Source organism: Hemiscyllium ocellatum, chromosome 42 (genome assembly GCF_020745735.1).
Source record: "Hemiscyllium ocellatum isolate sHemOce1 chromosome 42, sHemOce1.pat.X.cur, whole genome shotgun sequence".
NCBI lineage: Eukaryota > Metazoa > Chordata > Chondrichthyes > Orectolobiformes > Hemiscylliidae > Hemiscyllium > Hemiscyllium ocellatum.
The window spans coordinates 19138976-19158212 of NC_083442.1; the positions used below are offsets into that span (position 1 = coordinate 19138976).

A 19237-nucleotide genomic window follows, 5' to 3' on the forward strand; every position below is an offset into this window, starting at 1 on the left:
ATCTGCAGTCCTCACTTTTTCTCCATGCTAAATTACCCATAGTGCTCAGGGATGTGCAGGGTAAGTGGATTAGCTATGAGAAATGCAGGGTTACGGGGATGGGGCAGGCGGTGGATCTTGGGTGGGATGTTCATCAGGGGTCGGTATGAACTTGATGGACCAAACAGCCTGCTTCTACACTTCGGGATTCTCTGATGATTCTGTGAAGAGCCTTGGGATGTTTTACCATGTTAATGTTGTCATGTAAATAAAGTTGTTGTTGTTCTGTAGCGGTGTGTGTGTGTGTGGGGTGTGAAACCATGACACCACTTCCAGGAAGCAAAACCCAAAGAATGGCAAACGCTGAAGATCTGAATCAGAAGCAGTGCTGGAGGAACTCCGCATTTGTGGGGAGAGCATCAGAGTTGATGCTTCGAGTCCAGTCCGATGTACCTTCAGAACTTTGCCAACATCATTTTGTCAAATTTGACAGAAGGGCAGACTCCTTTCTCTCTCAATTTCTCAGCGTATATTCTGGATCGTCTGGCAGAGTGTCTGCTGGTGAATCGTACGTCATGAGGTTAGAGTCTGCTTGTGAGGTTCTAATCCTGGCCTCTCCCTCAGGAATACTAATGTCCAGTGATAGGCGTGCCAGCTCATTGAAGAGAAGTATCGAGTCAGCAGGGGATTTGTTCTGCAGGGGTCCTTTTTGAAATTGGACAGATTCTGATGAGGGCGTGAGGTGGGAGCTGGTGGGAATGTTTTAAATGATGCGCTGGTTCATTACAGTCACTGCGAACTCTCTCTTAACACCTGACTTCACCTTCTGTGATTTATTTGAGTTGGACAGAGTGACTTGGGTTGCTGGGACACATGGGTCATCCCAAATGTTGAGGGGACGGGGTGGTAAGCTGGCACAAATGAGAAAAAAAAACCTAGCAACTGAACGTTGGATGTTCAGGCCTCTGTGGGCCACGTGAGGATAAACCTCTGAGGCGCTGTGACCTCCGCACTCAAGTGAGATTAAGATGGCAGCCGGTGATGAGTGGAGTTCCCTGCGGGTCGGTGTCGGGGCCACAACTTTTCACATGAGCAACCTGGACGAAGGAACTGTGAGGGCATTGTTGCTGAGGTTGCGGTTGACACACAGATACGTGGAGAGACGGGCAATGTTGAGGAGGTAGGGTGGCTGCAGAACTTGGACAGGCTGGGAGAGTGGGCCAGGAAGTGGCAGATGGAATACAGTGTGGGAAACTGTGAAGTTACGCATCTTGGTAGGAAATACAGGTGTAGATTGGTTTTCTAAATGGGCAAAGGCTTTGGAAATCTGAAGCACAAAGGACCTACAGAGTTCTAGTTCAGGATTCGTTTCAGATTAACAAGCAGGTTCACATGATAGTTCGGAAGGTGAATGCAATGTTAAGCATTCATTCCGAGAGGGCTACAGCACAAGAGCAGGGGCGTACTATTTGAGGATGTATAAGGCTGCACTCCTGTTCTTTGGGAATATTGGGAGCTGTTTCCATGCTGTACATCTCTCTGACTCTATCTGCAGATGTGGCGTGTTCATAGACTGCAGAACCTACATTAAAGCACCAGGCGTGAAAGTAAAATTGCACTTAGACAGCAACTTTCACAAGTGTAAGACTTGCCAAAGTACGTTTTAATAGCCTGATAGCTATTGCAATTTCGGAAATGAAGCAGGTTGTGCACAGGAAACTCCCACAAAGATAATTTATATTTTGGGATGAAGTGATGTACAGATATTGTCCAGGACACCATCTCTTGCAGACAAATGTACAAAGTGTGAGCAGGCCATTCGACCCCTCTAGTCTGCTCTGCCATTCAGTGAGATCATGGCTGATCTGATTCTCCACGTTCTCACTACCTCCAGGACTGGTGTCATAGGATCTTTTTATATTCACCCAAGACTGGGCCACAGTTTAATGTCTCATCCCAGATACAGTATTTCTGACAGTGTGGCACTCCATTGGTGCTGCATGGCAGGACCAGCTTGATTTTAGTGCTCAGGCCACAGTGTCCCGACTGGGAGCGGAGGGTGGGGTGTTCCCTGGGTCATAACTGCCAGATTGTACAGAAATCCTTGACCGATCAGAGTTAAAAGTCACACAACACCAGGTTATGGTCCAACAGGTTTAGTTGGAAGCACTAGCTTTCAGCGTGCTGCTCCTTCATCAGGTGGTTGGACTATAACCTGGTGTTGTGTGATTTTTAACTTTGGATACCCCAGTCCAGCACTGGCATCTCCAAATCTTGACCAATCAGGGCCCTGTGTACAATGTGGTAACCTGGAGGCTCATTATAGCCTTCAGTCTTGGAAAGACTTCCTAATCAAACCTAAGTGAAAATTATTCCAGTCAAGGCTGTCGCTTGACTGTGAGGAGAGTCCTGGTGAGCAGTGTTAACGAACAGGCTCTCGTGCCAGGCCTCTGTTGATCGCTTAACAATAGGTGATTAGCACCGCAAACGTCCAGATTCTATTCCAGATTGAAACCAGATCCCACAGAGAACATCCAGCTCCAGCTCGATAGCTTGGCTTTTGCCTCCAAGTCACAGGGTTGTGGGTTCAAATCCCACTCTAAGGGACTTGAGCACTGTGTGTAGGCCGAGGCTGCAGTACAGAGTGAGTGAAACTCAGGCCCTTCCAGGGGGAAACATGATCCAGAGGAACCACTTGAAGAGGAGGAAGGGAGATCTTTTACATCCACCTGTAGGGTCTTGGTGTTGAAATCTGGTAGCACTGACCATGCAGCATTCCCTCAGTACTGCACTGAGGTGTCTTCCTTTGATTAGATGCTTGGATCGCTGAGTGGGTCAGCTGCTTGTGGGGAATCTGTGGAACTTACTGCTGCAGGGAGCTGTGGAGGCCAAGTCACTGAGTGTATTTAAGACAGAGAGAGTTCTTAATTAGGCAGCAGATCAAGGGTTATTGGCAAAAGACAGGGGAAACATTCCTCAAACCCAATCAGCCATGATGGATTGATAGACCTGACTCGATGGGCGAAATGGCCTGATCCTGCACCTATATCTAATGGTCGAATATGAATTATTTTCTTTTGGTTATGTCAGCATCACAGACTAACATCCACCAACTTCTGTTTATTGTTCATTTGGTTAACAATCTGACAGACCAGATAAACTGTTTGATTTGTGATGTTTGAGGGAAAGGTGCTTTTTGGGAGATCAGGCAATATTCCCTTGCTGTTCTTCAGACTAATACGGGGCTGGGGGACTTTTTCCATCCTCCTGAACAATTCAATGGAACCTCAGTTCCTAAAGATGGCTGACTTTTCAGACTGGGAGGGGAGAGCCACGTTGCTGGCCTGAACAAAATTTAGCTCTGGGGGCCGACGTTTGATTGCGCTGGTCTGGGAACTGGTCTTGCTGCGATGAAACCGAGGGTTACGGTGACCGCAATGCAGTATTGTGTGCAGTGTTAGTCTTTGTCGCTAGGCCAGGATGAGCTTGACCTAGAGAGGATGCCACAAAGGTTCACTCAACCAGTTCCTGAGAAAAGGTTTACCAGATCTCTACCTGGAATGAGCAGATTGTTTTGTGAGGCAATGCTAGACAGGTTAGGCATGTATCCTCTGCCAGAGATAGAGATGGACAAGGCCACAGAGGGAGTTTATGACCAGGATGTTAATTCAAAACTTGAGGCTGGACTTCCCCAGGAACCAAAGTCTGTCAGTGAAGACCAGGATGATGGATGGAGGGGACTAGGTGGAGATACAGTTGTGGATCCACGGATAATGGTGCGGAAGTGGTTTGAACTGCCAGGGGAAGTGATAGATGCAGATATAGTCCCAACATTCAAAAAACATTTGGACAGGATCATGAAGAGGAAGGTTTCGAGGGATCTGGGTCCAGCGCTGGTAAATGGGACTAGTTTAGTTTGGGAAACCTGGTTGGTACGGATGAGTTGGACCGAAGGGTCTGTTTGTGTTCTCCATGTCTCTGGAATTTGAGAAGAGCGAGGTGTAGTTTAATTGAAACCGAGAACCAGAGGGGACTGGACTGGACATGGGGTGGGGTGGGGGGGGTGGGGGGGAACCCTGGCACTGTGAGGCAGCAGTACTAACCACTGAGCCACTCTTTGTTAGAACCCATTTTGATTCACTGCTTAATTAGAGAAAGAACATTAGCTCCTCAGAGAGAGCATTGTGAAGACCTAAGTGAGTGAGTATAGGATATGTTTATCCTTCCAGAAGTCTCCAAATATCCAGAGAAAATTCCCATGGCTAACCCACCTAGCCTTCCCATCGCTGGACACTATGGGGTAATTCAGCATGGCCAATCGGCATATTTTTGGACTGTGGGAGGAAACCGGAGCACCATGTGACAGTGAGGAAAAACAGGACATCGTATTTCATTGACTGCTCATGTGGAAGAGGGGTCATAGATAGGAGTGAATTGAAGATATTGAATGAGGAAGAGGAGGCTCCAATTTGACCAGAATTAATTGATTTTCTGAGGGACTCGTTTGGGGGGAAAGAAATTGACTTGGGAAGTGACCTGATTGGCCTTGCTTCTCCATTTTCAATGTCAATTTTTATTAACTTTTTCTTAACTCCGTTCTTAGTCATTTTTCTTCCTTGTATTTTATGACGAGTGCTTCCTCAACCTCTTAAATTATGATTTGCTGTTCTCCAAGTATAGATTTTCTCTCAAAATATATACTTATATAAAAAAATACACTTTGGGAGTTCATTGTGAAACAGTCCAAAGTGGGCACAGCTTGAAGTATAATCGTTTATGTTCTTGTTGTACGCTGTGTTTCAGGAACCTCAGAACTCCGACAGACTTGGTGATCGCAAGAATTATTGAGGCAAATGCTGCATGAGTAGTCAGGAGGTTCCCAGTTTCCTTTTGGGGGCCTTGTAGACTTGCAGGAACAAAGGGGAGGGAATGGGGAGGGCACGTGGGATGCCTGGAGCTGGGGGCACGGCTAGGTGCTATGTGCTGAGAGTTGTAAGGGTTGGTGGGCTAGAGTAGATTCCCTACAGTGTGGGAACAGGCCCTTCGGCCCAACAAGTCCACACCGACCCTCCAAAGTGTAACCCACCCCAGACCCATTCCCCTCCCCTATATTTACCCCTGGCAAGTGTACCTAGCACTACAGGCAATTTCGTATGGCCAATTCACCTGACCTGCACATCTTTGGATTGTGGGAGGAAACCCACACAGACACGGGGCGAATGTGCAAACTCCACGCAGACAGTCACCCGAGGCGGGAATCGAACCCGGGGCCCTGGTACTGTGAGCCAGCAGTGCTAACCACTGAGCCACCATGCTGTCAAGGAAGATTCTGTCGAAGTGAGAACGCTGGGAAAATTAAACTGCAAACAAAACCCTGGCTCTGTAAAGCTGTCGTGTTTTTCACTGACTTGCAGGGGCCTCTGTTCCTGCTGACTGTAATAGTCAGGCGGTTGGAACTGAAGCCCATATTTAGAGTCCTCCCAGTGTTGGAGCTGAGGGCACGATCTGCAGTTGGCACAAAACCAAGATGGCAAACTGCTGAAAGAGATTTCAACTTCTCTCACCCTGCTGCATGCCTTCTCCCCGGCATCAGTGTTCCTGAAGCAGGGAGCAGCTCCGGTGATTAAATCAGGAAACATTTTGAGATTTTTTTCTTGTCAATTTGATCAGACTTGAGAATTTGCTATCTTTGGACAATTCATGTTGGAGAAAGGAGTTGGCACTCCAGTGCGGAGAGTTAGTGTGAGGGTTGGGTGCGGTTCTGAAATTGCCTGTTCCTCTTGTCGTTGTTTTCTCTTGAGTTTTGAACACCTAGAAGCTTTATTTATCTTATTTCAGGAGCTGCTGGTTTCACACACTGCCTCTGATGTGCTGACAGTTGAATCTGACACATTTTCTTTTTATTTTGTGCCCTTTCTATCCCAGCAGTCCCACAACTAATTGTATTTCTGAAAGGAACAAATCATTCCAGGCTGCATTTTTGAAACTGAATTTCTGTCACCCTCATTTCGTTTTCTGTGTGGATCTGCAGGAGACAATTTAATTTCTTTTGACAAGAGTCTGCAGAGTGTTAGTCTGTTAATGTCTTGTAACATCTGTCATCAGCAGGGTAAAACTTTAGCATGATGTTCCGTTGTTCGATAAATTAGAATTCAAACTTATGTAGCTGTGTGTGTGTGTGTGTGTGTGTGTGTGTATATATATACGCACCTACCTGTGTATGGGTATGTGCAGTCCCGTGTGTGTATGTGCACGCGCACACCTGTATATGGGACTGTGCAGTCCTGTGTGTGTGTGTGTGTGAGAGCTTGTGTGCCTGTACCTGTATATGGGACTGTGCAGTCCTGTGTGTGTGTTGGTGCACATAACTGTGTATAGGACTGTGCAGTCCCATGTGTGTTTGAGCACATACGTGTGTCTGTGTGTGTGCGCACGCGCACGCACGCGCAAGCACATGTATATGGGAGTGTACAGACCTGGGTGGGTGTCAGGATGTGCACGTGTGTGCGCCCTTAGAGACGGAACCTCCCCGGAGGCTGCTTCCCCAATTCCCCCATTCATCTCCCACTCTCGTTTTCCCCCTTCGCCTCCTGTCACTCCCTCTCTGAGCAAGTCTTGTCTGTGTAGCCTGACTCCCACCTTAGCTGACACTGTTGATGATTCCTTCTCCTCCTCTAGTCCTGGCCTTTTCTTCCATTAAACTTGCTGTCATCACACCCCACCCTCCCTCAAAGTAAATGAAGCCTTCACCCCCCCTTTGTTGTGAGAAAACAACCTCTCTCCATACCTCGCTTTGCTCTTCAAAACCTTTAGGAGTTCTTCTTTCTATCATCCTTTCGTTATTATTCTTGCGTTTCTTGTCAGTTTTCCTTTCATTCATGTTATTCCTTCCTCCTTTATGTCTATTTGCTTGCTCTTGGTTTGCTTTCTCTTTCTCTGTGTTGAGGATTTCTTGGGAAGCTCTGTCATGAGGCCCTGCTCTGACACCAAATTGCGAAGAACAGATTTGCAGCATTTTTTTCTTTTAGCAGGCAGAGTAAAAAGTTTAGAAGCAGCCAGTTTTGGAGCGAGATTTGTTTGTTGAGTTGGCACTGATACAAGGCACGTGACTTCCTCCACAATATTTAGGAATTTGCCAAGAAACGGGGATTCACTAATGAAGCTGCTCGGAAGACTTGTAGAAAGCAAGAAGGATCAAATCTCCAGGTGCTGATCAGATACAGTTGTTGGAGTGAACTTGTTTTCTCTTTTGAGTTGGTCTTTTCATGTGATTTCTGTGTCCTTGAATTAAGGTTTGAGATTGTTGCAATACAGTGTTAAGGCAGTCCTCAGTCCTCAGAACCCCATTCAATATCTTTGATAAACAGATAAGAATTTCCCTCTCACTGTATCAAGATAAAATTTCATGCTTAGAGACCTTGACTGTAATAAACCTACTCAAGTCAACATCGACTAAACATTTCTTAGCAGTTGAGGCTGACTGATGGTCTGGTTTTCCAGTGTAACTAAGCACAGTCAGGATTATTTAGTAAATGTTGTTCAATGGAATAGTTGACATGGTGTTCTGATATTTCACAAGCACAGCCTGGTCAGTTATTTTCCAAGATGGTGGTGGAGTAACGCTGCAGTGTGTTGGGTCTTTAACCCAGGAGTGGTGCTGGAAAAGCACAGCAGGTCAGGCAGTATCTGAGGAGCAGGAAAATCGATGTTTCATTAAGGAAGGGCTTTTGCCCGAAATGTCGATTTTCCTGCTGCTCGGATGCTGCCTGACCTGCTGTGATTTTCCAGCACCATCTCATCTCACTATCTCCAGCATCTGCAGTATCCACTTCTGCCTAGTCTTCAACCCAGGAGCCCAGGGCTTGCCTACACCATCCACTTTACTTTTCTTCTTAAGTATTTCCATTTGTTGTGGTACCATGCCTTTTATTTTAACAACTTTTGTGGAGGATGCCTTCTCCCGGTTCAGTGACAAGGTGGTTTCCAACGATCTGGAATGACTCTGTCTCAGCCCCAGCATGTTGGTCTTGTCCAGGAGGGCGTGCTCGCAATCTGGCGTGTCCTTCATGTCCCATTGCAGAGGTCTTCTTTGGCCTCATCAAGATGGCGGCAGCGTAGGAGGCTCGAGTTGGAGCTCCTCTGCCCCACCTAATCTTTCCTCTTGCTTTTTTCCTCTTTTCTGGAGTGTTTTTCTCCTTCCAAACATTTAATGTTAAACTGAGTTGATTGAGAATAGAGGAAGAGGCTCCTGGACTGGAGGCCATCACAGACGAGTCCCAGACCGGGTCGTTGTGGGAGGAGAGTCCCAGAGGCGGGCAGGAGGCCTTGAGTTTTGAAGCCTGGCATGTTCTGGAGATTGGGTTCGGTGCTGGTGTGGGCCGGGGTGAAATGGACTGTAAATCCAGGATGTTTTTTATTCCTACATTGGACTTTGTTTATTATTGTCTCAATCTTGTACCAAATTCTTAGGAATCTGTACCTAGGTATCTTTCGCCTAAGGTGGGCCGTAAGTGGTGACATTGCAAACTGCACTCATTCAAGTTCATGAGTTCCTAAAATATAGGAGCAGAATTAGGCCATTCAGCCCATCGAGTCTGGCCTGCCATTCAATTGGGGTTGATATGCTCCTCACCCTCATTTTCCTGCCTTCTCTCCATATCCCTTCACCATCACCAATTAAAAATCTGTCTAACTCCTCCTTAAATTTACTCACTGTCCCAGTATCCACCGGACTTTGGGGAAGTGAATTCCACACATTCACAACCCTTTGGGCAGAGTAGTTTCTCCTCAACTCTGTTTGAAATTTGCTGCCCTTTACCCTAACACTGTGACCTCTCGTCCCATAATGTCCCACAAGAGGAAGCATTTACTCCACATCTATTTTATCCACACCTTTTATCATCTCAACGTGATCTCCCCTCATTCTTCTAAATTCCAGAGAGTATAGGCCCTAAACTGTTCAATCTCATCATAGGAGAAACCTACGTGTTTCTCTGGGATCAATCTGGTGAACTGCCTGTAATCTCACTGCACCTTTCCTCAAATAAGGGGATCAAAACTGTGCACAATATTCGAGGTGCAGTCTCACCATTACCTTGTACAGTTGTAACAATACTTCCTTACTTTGATGTTCTATTCCTTTCACTATAAAAGCCACCATTCCATTCGCTTCCTTTCTTATCTGCTGTACCTGCACACTAGTTTTCTGTGACTCATGAACGAGTTCACCTAGATCCATCTGCACCGGTACACCTCTAAGTCTTTGCCCATTTAGATAATAGGTCACCATCCCATTTTTCTGACCAAAATGTATGACCTCTCACTTACCCACGTTAAACTCCATCTGCTACATACTGGCCCACTCTGCAAATCAAGCTACATCCATTTGTAAGGTCCTTGTTTCCTCATTGCAATTTACCATCCTGCCTATTTTTGTGTTATCCGCAAATCTGGCCATCGGGCTTTCCATCCCTGTATCCAAGTCGTTCATGTAGATTGTAAATAGTTGGGTCCAAGGACTGAACCCTGTGACACCCCACTAGTTACATCTTGCCATCCAGACAAAAAAGCCCATTTACCCCGACTCTGTCTTCTGTCCATCAGCCGGTCGTCTGTCTAAGCTATAAATTACCTTAATCCAATATGATTGAACCTATTAAACACCTTCTGGAAGTCCAGATATATTACTTTTACAGGGTCCCCATTATTCACTTTGCTTGTTACTACTTCAAAAAACTCTAGCAAATTAGTCAAACGTGATTTGCCCTCCATAAAACCATGCTGACTTTGGATGGCATTTTGACATTCCAAGTGTCCTGGTATTGCTTCCTTGATAATCGATTCTAACACTGTTCCATCAACAGATGTTAAACTAACTCGCCTGTAGTTTCACAAATATTGCCTTCCTCCTTTTTTGAATAAGGGCGTTACATTAGCATTTTTCCAATCCACTGGAACTTTTCCCTTGTATTTTGGAATATTGCAACCAATGGATCTACTATCTCCAATGATACTTTCTTTATACCCTCGGATCTTGGCTATCAGGCCTGGTGGCCTGTCTGCCTTTAATCCTAATAGTTTGCTGAGTACCTTTCCCTCTCAATGTTGATTGTTCTAAGTTGTACCCTTGCTGTTGCCTCTGATCTACCCGTTGCAATAGGAATGATAGTATTGCCCTTGACTGTGAAAACTGAATATTGATTCAGCATCTCTGCCATTTCAGTGTTCCCCACTATTAACTCTCCGGTTTCATCTTCCAAGGGACCAACATTCACTATAGCTACTCTCTCCCCTTTTACATAAGCTTTTAAACATACAAGATAGGAGCACGAGGAGGCCGTTTAGCCCCTCGGGCCTGCTCTGCCATTCATCACCATCATAGCTAATTGTCCAACTCAGTCGCCCAATCCTGCTTTCCCCTCATAACCTTTGATCCCATTTGCTCCAAGTGCTATCTCTAGCCGCCTCTTAACTACAATTAATGTTTTGGCGTCAGCTACTTCCTGTGGTAATGAATTCCACAGGCTCACCACTGTCTGGGTGAAGAAATGTCTCCTCATCTCTGTCCTAAATGATCCACCCTGAATCCTCAGACTGTGATCCCTGGTTCTGGATGCACCCAGCATCGGGAACATCCTCCCTGCACCTACCCTATCTAGTCCTGTTAGGATTTTATAAGTCTCTGAGATTCCCCCTCCCCTCCCACCCACCCACTTCACTTATCTAAACTCCAGTGAGAACCTCATCAATCTCCTCATCGGTCAGTCCCACTGTCCCCAGAATCAGCCGGGGTAAACCCTTGCTACACTCCCTTGAGAGCAAGAGCATCCTTCCTCAGAAAAGGAGACCGAAACTGTTCACCATTTCTGAAATTTTGTGCTAGTTTTCTTTTGTAATTGACCTTACTCTTTTAATTTTTTTTTAATATCCCTTTGTTTATGTTGGAAAGTTTCCCAACCCCTTGTCACTGGCCTTTGCAATATGGTGTACCTTTCGTTTTTGACTTCATATTGTCCATGACCACCTTGTTTAGTCATGGGTGTTTTTTAAACTCCCTCTTAGCATCATTATTCCACTCTGGGATATAGTTTAGTTGTGAGGAATTGAATAGCTCCTTAAACAATTGCCACTGCTCATCCGCTGTCTTACATTTTCGCCTTCCTGCCCAATCTACTCAGGCAGGCAAAAGTGAGGACTGCAGATCCTGGAGATCAGAGTCGAGATTTGATTGGTGCTGGAAAAGCACAGCAGGTCAGGCAGCATCCGAGGAGCAGGAAAATCGACGTTTTGGGCAAAAGCCTTTCGTCCTGATGAAGGGGTTTTGCCCGAAACGTCGATTTTCCTGCCAATCTACTCGGGATACACACACTAGTGCATGTGACAATAAAGTTAATTCAGGTTGTAGAAAGCAGGAGACAACAGCTTCACTTCACTTGGAGGTCGCCACTGATGATGTTACCTAGCCAGGTAATGAAATGTCTGGTTATCAAATCTACAGCTCAGCGAGCAAACCTACACCCTAAACCTCAACCTGAGCTACAAACCTTCACAAACCTTGCAAAGTTAATTCAATTCCATTCAGCTGCTGGCTATTACAACAACCTGACGTAAGGTCCTTCTCTCGGCCACGAGGTTCGTCCAGGTGTGGAAGTTTTGTCCCTCGGTGGTGAGCTGGTCTCGGCCTGGGTTTTCTGCGTACCCAGGAGCCATTGATTGAACTGTGATGAACTTTTACATTTCTTCTTTATGATTTCTGTCATTAATTTAGATGCCGTGGTATGGCAAACTTATCAAACTTTTCACTGTATTTTTCTTTTGTAAGATGGCATACGGCAGTAAATTGCTGTTCTAATTCTACTCGTACTCTGCCCTCTGCAAACAGTCAATGGGAGGTGTATGTTTGATGTGGCAATTTGCCAGTCGTTGCGGTATATGGCAGTCTGACACATCTCACTGACTGGCAGACTATACGCTAAGTCGGCCTTGCCACAAAACTGAAACCGGACTTTGCCATTGAGATGCAGCAAGGGTTGGCTATGCCCTGACCAATCAGAGCTAACCTGCCTACCTGGAATACAGTTTTGAGGTGCTTAGATCGTGCCATTTTGAGACAGATCAGAGAAAGTCCACCAGCTAGGGAGGGAACTTCCTCATGAGGGGAGGTAGTGTAGCTTGGGGCCTGTACTCATCGGAGTTCAGATGTATGAGAGGGACCTCACTGAAGAAGGGAAGATTCTTTGGGAACTTGACAGGGGGAGATGTGGGAAGGCTACTTCCCGTTGTGTGAGAGTCGAGGGCTAAGAGTTTAATTTCAGCGTAAGTAGTTGCACATTTGAGACCAAGACATAAAGGAATTTCTTTTCCTCAAATTTGTGCAATTCTTGACCACGGAGGGCAGTCGGGTAAGTACATTCGAGGCCGAGCTGGGCAAGTTTTTAATCAGAAAGGGAATGGAGGCTTATGGGCAAAGTGGAGGTGAGTTGAAATAAGCTATGATCATGTTGAATGGCAAAGCAGAGACCAATGGATTGAATGGTCGACTTCCGCTATATTCTAGAATCCCTACAGTGTGGAAACAGGCCCTTTGGCCTAACCAGTCCACACCGACCCTCCGAAGAGTAACCCACCCAGATCCACTTCCTTCTGTCTAATGCACCTAGCACTATGGGCAATTTAGCATGGCCAGTTCACCTAACCTACACGTCTTTGAATTGTGGGAGGAAACCGGAGCACCCGGAGGGAGCCCACGCAGACAAGGGGAGAATGTGCAAACCCCACACAGGTAGTCACCCGAGGCTGGAATCGAACCTGCTAACCACTGAGCTACCGTGCTGCCACTTCGGTTTTGGAGAAACATCGGAAATGGATGCAAGAGGAGGCCATTTGGCCTTTTTGAGCCCACACCACTATTTAATACGATCATGGCTGATGTGTAATCTCAGGATCCCACTCACGCTTTCTCTCCATGACCCATTGTCACTTCAGCCACAAGGGCTATGCCCAACTCCGTGTCTAAAGGACTGGCCCCAACGGTTTTCCGTGGGAGAGAATTCCACAGGTTCACAACTCCCTGAGTGAAGAAATACTTCCACCTCTCCATCCTGAATGGCTTTCCCCTCATTATCAGGCTAAGCTGTTAGAGGAAAGGATTGGTAGGGTGAAGGTTTGTAGGTCAAAGTGAAATAGGTTTAAAAGTAAATCTATGAGCCTGCAAGCTGGTGTAGAATTCGGAACCGAGATTTTCACATTTAGAGAACATAGAACATTACAGCGCAGTACAGGCCCCTTCGGCCCTCGATGTTGCGCCGCCTGTCATACTAATCTGAAGCCCATCCCACCTACACTATTCCCTGTACGTCCATATGCCTGTCCAATGACAACTTAAATGCACTTAAACTTGCCGAATCTACTACCAATGCAGGCAAAGCATTCCATACCCTTGCTACTCTCTGAGTAAAGAAACTACCTCTGACATTTGTCTTATACATATCTCCCCTCACCTTAAAGTTGTATCCCCTCATGTTTGCCATCCCCATACTTGAAAAAAAGGCTCTCACTGTCCACCCTATCTAACCGTCTGATTATTTTGTATGTCTCTTTTAAGTCACCTCTCAACCTTCTTCTCTCTAATGAGAACAGCCTCAAGTCCCTCAGCCTTTCCTCCTAAGACATTTCTTCCATACTAGGCAACATCCTAGTAAATCTCCTCTGCACCCTTTCCAAAGCTTCCACATCCTTCTTATAATGCGGCGACCAGAACTGTACACAATACTCCAAGTGTGGCCGTACCAGAGCTTTGTACAGCTGCAGCATAACCTCCTGGTTCCGGAACTCAATCCCTCTATTAATAAAAGCCAAAACACTGTATGCCTTCTTAACAACCCTGTCAATCTGGGTGGTAACTTTCAGGGATCTGTGTACCTGGACACCGAGATCTCTCTGCTCATCTGCACTCCCAAGAATCCTACCATTAGCCTAGTACTTTGCATTCCGATTACTCGCCAAAGTGTATCACCTCACACTTGTCCACATTAAACTCCATTTGCCACCTCTCAGCCCAGCTCTGCATCCTATTTATGTCTCTCTGCAACCCACTACATCCTTCGTCACTATCCACAACTCCACCGACCTTAGTGTCGTCCGCAAATTTACTAACCCACCCTTCTAAGCCCTCATCCAGGTCACTTATAAAAATGACGAACAGCAGTGGACCCAACACCGACCCTTGCGGTACGCTGCTAGTAACTGGACATCAAAATGAACATGTTCCATCAATTACAACCCTCTGTTTTCTTTCAGCAAGCCAATTACTGATCCAAACTGCTATGTCTCCCACATTCCCATTCCTCCGTATTTTGTATAATAGCCTACTGTGGGGAACCTTATCGAACCTTTAAACCTAGCATTGGGTAGATAGAGTAGAGTTGCTTTTTATTTGTCACGTCTACCATATACAACAGATAGAGCTAAAACAAGACATCGTTTCTCCAGTACTAGATGGACTATGCAGTCATACACAGGGCAGCATAAAGTACATAAGAAGTGCAAAACTTGCAAGTTACAGTGTTATTGAAGCATGATAAACAATAGACCATTTTACTAGCAACAATTCAAAGTTGTGCAAAGAATTTCAGATGGGAAACAGTCCGATCATCGTGTGTTAAGGAGCTGGATGGCTTGGGGGAAGAAACTGTTGCACACTCTGGCCCTGAGAGACTGAATAGTGAAGAAGGTGAATGGTATGCTTTCCTTTATAGGTCAGAGCATTGAGTTCAGGAGTCGGGAGTTCATGTTGTGGCTGTATAGGATATTGGCTAGGCCATTTTTGGAATATTGCATGCAATTCTGGTCTCCTTCTTATTGAAAGTATGTTGTGAAACTTGAAAGGGTTCAGAAAAGGATGTTGCCAGGGTTGGAGAGTTTCAGCCATGGGGAGAGGCTGAATAGGCTGGGGCTGTTTTCCCTAGAGCATCGGAGGGGTGACCTTCATAGAGGCTTATAAAATCATGTGGGGCATGGAGAGGCTAAACAGACAAGGTCTTTTCCCTGGGGTGGGGGAGTCCAGAACTAGAGGGCATATGTTTAAGGTGAGATGGGAAAAATTTTAAAGGGACAACATTTTCACACAGGGGGTGGTACGTGTATAGAATGAGCTGCCAGAGGAAGTGGTGGAGTCTGAGGCAATTACAACATTTAAAAGGCATCTGGATGGTTATCTGAATAGGAAGGGTTCAGAGGGGTTTGGGCCAAGTGTTGGCAAATGGGGCTAGATTAGGTTAGGATATCTGGTCAGCATGGAGAAGTTGGACCGAAGGGTCTGTTTCCTTTCTGTACAACTCTATGACTCTGTCAGGTACAGACTGGAGCCAACCGGATTCAGAGTGCTGCAGCAACCAAAGGGTAAAATCTCTCGAGCCCTTCTCTCGCACACATTGAACCTCTTTGACTGCAGTCTAATGTGACCTCCTGCAGCCTATAGCAGGGCTGGCTGACTGTGCAGAAATCTGCATGCCGAGAACTTTAATACCAGCTGATTGGCAGTGAACCGAATTGTTTATAAACTGACCCAAGTTGCCTAACCTCGTGATTGATTATAACAAGAGCATAGCATTGTTCCCAACCAACTCCAAGGATCAAGGAGTTAGCGTTTCATGTGACCAGCTCATCACTATGGTAACGTCAGAGTATTTTCACCTATCAAATGTTAGAAGGCCAAGAGTACATAGATTAGTGTGATTAATAACAAAAACTGAATTCTTGTTGCAACCTTTCAATGTGCATAAGTGTTTACATGGTTATGATTCGATTAAATGGCTAGCACGGCCCTGCTGGAGGAGATGGCATAGAGAAAAAAGAAGGTAGTAATAATAATAATAATCAGATGGACTTGCAGTGTTTGGGGTTTGTAAAGTTGAAGATGAGGACACTCACAAAAGGAGAGAGGGCAGAACTTGATGAATGCAGAGAGATTGGAGGAGGTTCTAGAGATAAGAAGGGATGTACATGTTGGAGGAAGTGACAAAAGATAGGGAGAGGGCATAGGGAAATAGAGGTGATTGCACTGATAGGGAGTGGCATAGGGGAATGGAGGAGGTGACAGAGATAGGGAGGGATGTAGGGGAATGGAGGAGGTGACCAAGATAGAGACGGGCGTAGCGGATTAGAGGATGTGACAGAGATAGGGAGGGAAGTGGGGAATGGAGGAGGTGACAGATAGGGAGGGGCGTAGGGGAATGGAGGAGGTGATAGAGATAGAGAGGGGCATTGGGGAATGGAGGAGGTGACAGATATAGGGAGAGATGTCAGGGATTGGAGGATGTAACCAAAGGAAGGGCGTGGTGAATGGAGGACGTATCAGAGATAGGGAGAGATGCCGGGGATTGGGAGGGGTGTAGGGGAATGGAGGAGGTCACAGATAGGGAGAGACGTAGGGAAATGGAGGAGGTGACAGAGATAGAGAGTGGCGTAGGGGATTGGAGGAGGTGACAGAGATAGGGAGAGATGTTGGGGATTGGAGATGGTGATTGGGATAGGGAGGGGCATAGGGGAATGGAGGAGGTGACCAATAGGAAGGGGCGTAGGGGAAGGGAGGAGGTCATAGATAGGGAGGGGGTGTAGGAGAATGGAGGAGGTGACAGAGATAAGGTGGGGCGTAGGGGATTGGAGGTGGTGACAGAGATAGGGAGAGATGTCGGGGACTGGAGGAGGTGGCAGAGATAGGGAGGGGATTAGGGGAGTGGAGGAGGTGACAGAGATAGGGAGGAGTGTAAGGACTGGAGATGGTGACAGGTCGGAATGGGTGTAGGGGCTGGAGAAGGTGATCCAGGTAGGGAGGGTGCTGGTGAATGGAGGAGGTGACAGAAAAGGAGGGGTGTAGGAGCTGGAGGAAATGACAGAGGTAAGGAGGTAGTTATTTGAGTCGGAGTCTTGGAGTTTAGTAATGAAAGCCTTGAATTTAGAGAGAGTACCAAATACTGGGGCTTGACTTCCCTCTAATTAGCTCAATGTAATTCCGAACCATCAAACCATTTGCAGAAATCAGGAATTTTAAACTCAAAGCTTCCCCTAAACTATTTATGTTCATATTCTCTCTCTTGCCTTTCAAATAAGCCCTTTTCATTTGGATCAGATCCCTCTTGAGGATTGACACGGTGAGATTCTGTCAAATGGTGCTCCCTCGTATTAGAGGAATGTTTTATCATATTGACCGATGCTGTATGTAGTGTATGAATGACGAGTGGATATTGATTTAACCATTAAATGATGCTGTATAATTGGTCATTTTCAATTTTATTTTTAAATGTGGTTGCTTGGAGTGGACTTGATGCTTATTTAAAATCTACTTCATAGAATCCCCATGGTGCAGAAAGTGGCCATTCGGCCCATCAAGTCTGCACTGTTTCTCCAAAGAGGATCCCAACCAGACCCAGGCCCCCTGTAGCCCCTCGTTTCTCATGGCTAGCCCACCTATTCTGCTCATTCCTGAACGCTATGGGCAATTTCTTCCCACATCTTGGGAGGAAACTGGAGTACCCGGTGGAAACCCACGCAGACACGGGGAGAATGTGCAAACTCCACACGTACAGTTGCCCAAGGCTGGGATTGAACCCAGGCCCCTAGTGCTGTGAGGCAGCGGTGCTGCTTTTCACCAATAAACTCATTTTCTGGTGATTAACTGGTGTGTGTTTGTGGGAACTTGCTGTGTGTAAATTTGCTGCTGAGTTTCCTGGTCTAACAAGTAGCTACACTTCAAATAAAGTAGTTTGAGGTGGCTCAAGTCTTTTGTAAAGGGCTATTACAGATGCACGTTCTTGCTACATCATTCACTGGGGGCTTATTGGTGTATTTGTAACTCCTGGCATGCGAGCTCTAGATTTCAGGCCATTTTACAAAAGCAATTGATTCTTTCTTGGCCCTCCATGAGGAATCACTAATGTTTTGGGCTATGGTCCACAGGGAACTGAGTTGGGGATTCATGTCAGGAATGGATTTCCGGTGGAGTTTGGTGGGAACATTTGTTTGGGGTTTGCAACTTTATGCAAGTTGTTGGAGGGAATCCTGAGAGACAGGATTTCACAAATATTTGGGAAGGCGAGGACTGATTAAGAATAGTCTGTATGGCTTTGTGTGGGAGAAATCATGTCTCACCAATTTGATTAAGTTTTTGAAGATGTAAGGAAGAGGGTTGATGAGGGCAGAGCGTTGAATGTGATTTATATGGCCTTTAGCAAGGCGTTCGAAAAAGTTCCTCATGATAGGCTGGTTAGCCAAGGTTAGATCTCATGGAATACAGGGAGAACTAACCGTTTGGATACAAAATTATCTTGAAGGTCGAAGACCGAGGGTGGTGATGAAGGGTTGCTTTTCAAACTGGAGGCCTCTGACCAGTGGAGTGCCACTAAGATTGGTGCTGGGTTCACTGCTTTTCGTCATTGGTATAATTGATTTGATGTGTACGTAGGAGGTAGGAGGTATAGTTAGTAAGTTTGCAGCTAACACCAAAATTTGAGTAATGTAAGTGAAAAAAGTTAGCTCAGAGTATAACAGGGCTGAAAATGTGTTGCTGGTTAAAACACAGCAGGTCAGGCAGCATCCAAGGAACAGGAAATTTGACGTTTCGGGCATAAGCCCTTCATCAGGAATCCTGATGAACGGCTTAATGCCCGAAACGTCGAATTTCCTGTTCCTTGGATGCTACCTGACCTGCTGCACTTTAACCAGCAACACATTTTCAGCTCTGATCTCCAGCATCTACAGACCTCACTTTTTACTCAGAGTATAACAGGACCTTGATCAGATTGGCCAATGGGCTGAGGAGTGGCAGATGGAGTTTAATTTAGATAAATGTGAGGCGCAGCATTTTGGAAAAGTAATTTAGGAAATGACTAATACACTTAATGCTAAGGTCCCAGGGAGTGTTGCTGAACAAAGAGACCTTGGAGTGCAGGTTCATAGCTCCTTGAAAGTGGAGTCGCACGTAGATAGGATAGTGAAGAAGGCGTTTGGTATGCTTTCCTTTGTTGGTCAGTGATTGAGTACAGGAGTTGGGAGGTCATGTTGCAGCTGCACAGGACATTGGTTCAGCCACTTTTGGAATATTGAGAGCAGTTCTGGTCTCCTTCCTATAGGAAGGATGTTTTGAAACTTGAAAGGGTTCAGAAAGATTTACAAAGATGTTGCCAGAGTTGGAGCTACAGGGAGAGGCTGAATAGGCTGGGGCTGTTTTCCCTGGTGTGTTGGAGGCTGAGGGGTGACCTTA

At 46.0% G+C, this 19237-nt stretch overlaps 1 protein-coding gene across 5 annotated transcripts in view; it reads left to right on the forward strand.

Annotated features, from left to right (window-relative positions):
- Nucleotides 1-19237, forward strand: part of LOC132834837 (talin-2) — a 352031-nt gene that overhangs the window by 32570 nt on the left and 300224 nt on the right. Inside the window, exon 1 of one of the 5 annotated variants that reach the window (XM_060853911.1) lies at nt 7164-7185. The exons of 3 other annotated variants lie outside the window; for them this stretch is intronic. The gene's annotated coding sequence lies outside the window, so the exon portion shown is untranslated. Of the gene's footprint in view, nt 1-7163; nt 7186-15605; nt 15652-19237 lie in introns of those variants that run through there. One more of the 5 variants, XM_060853910.1, reaches the window with a different exon arrangement.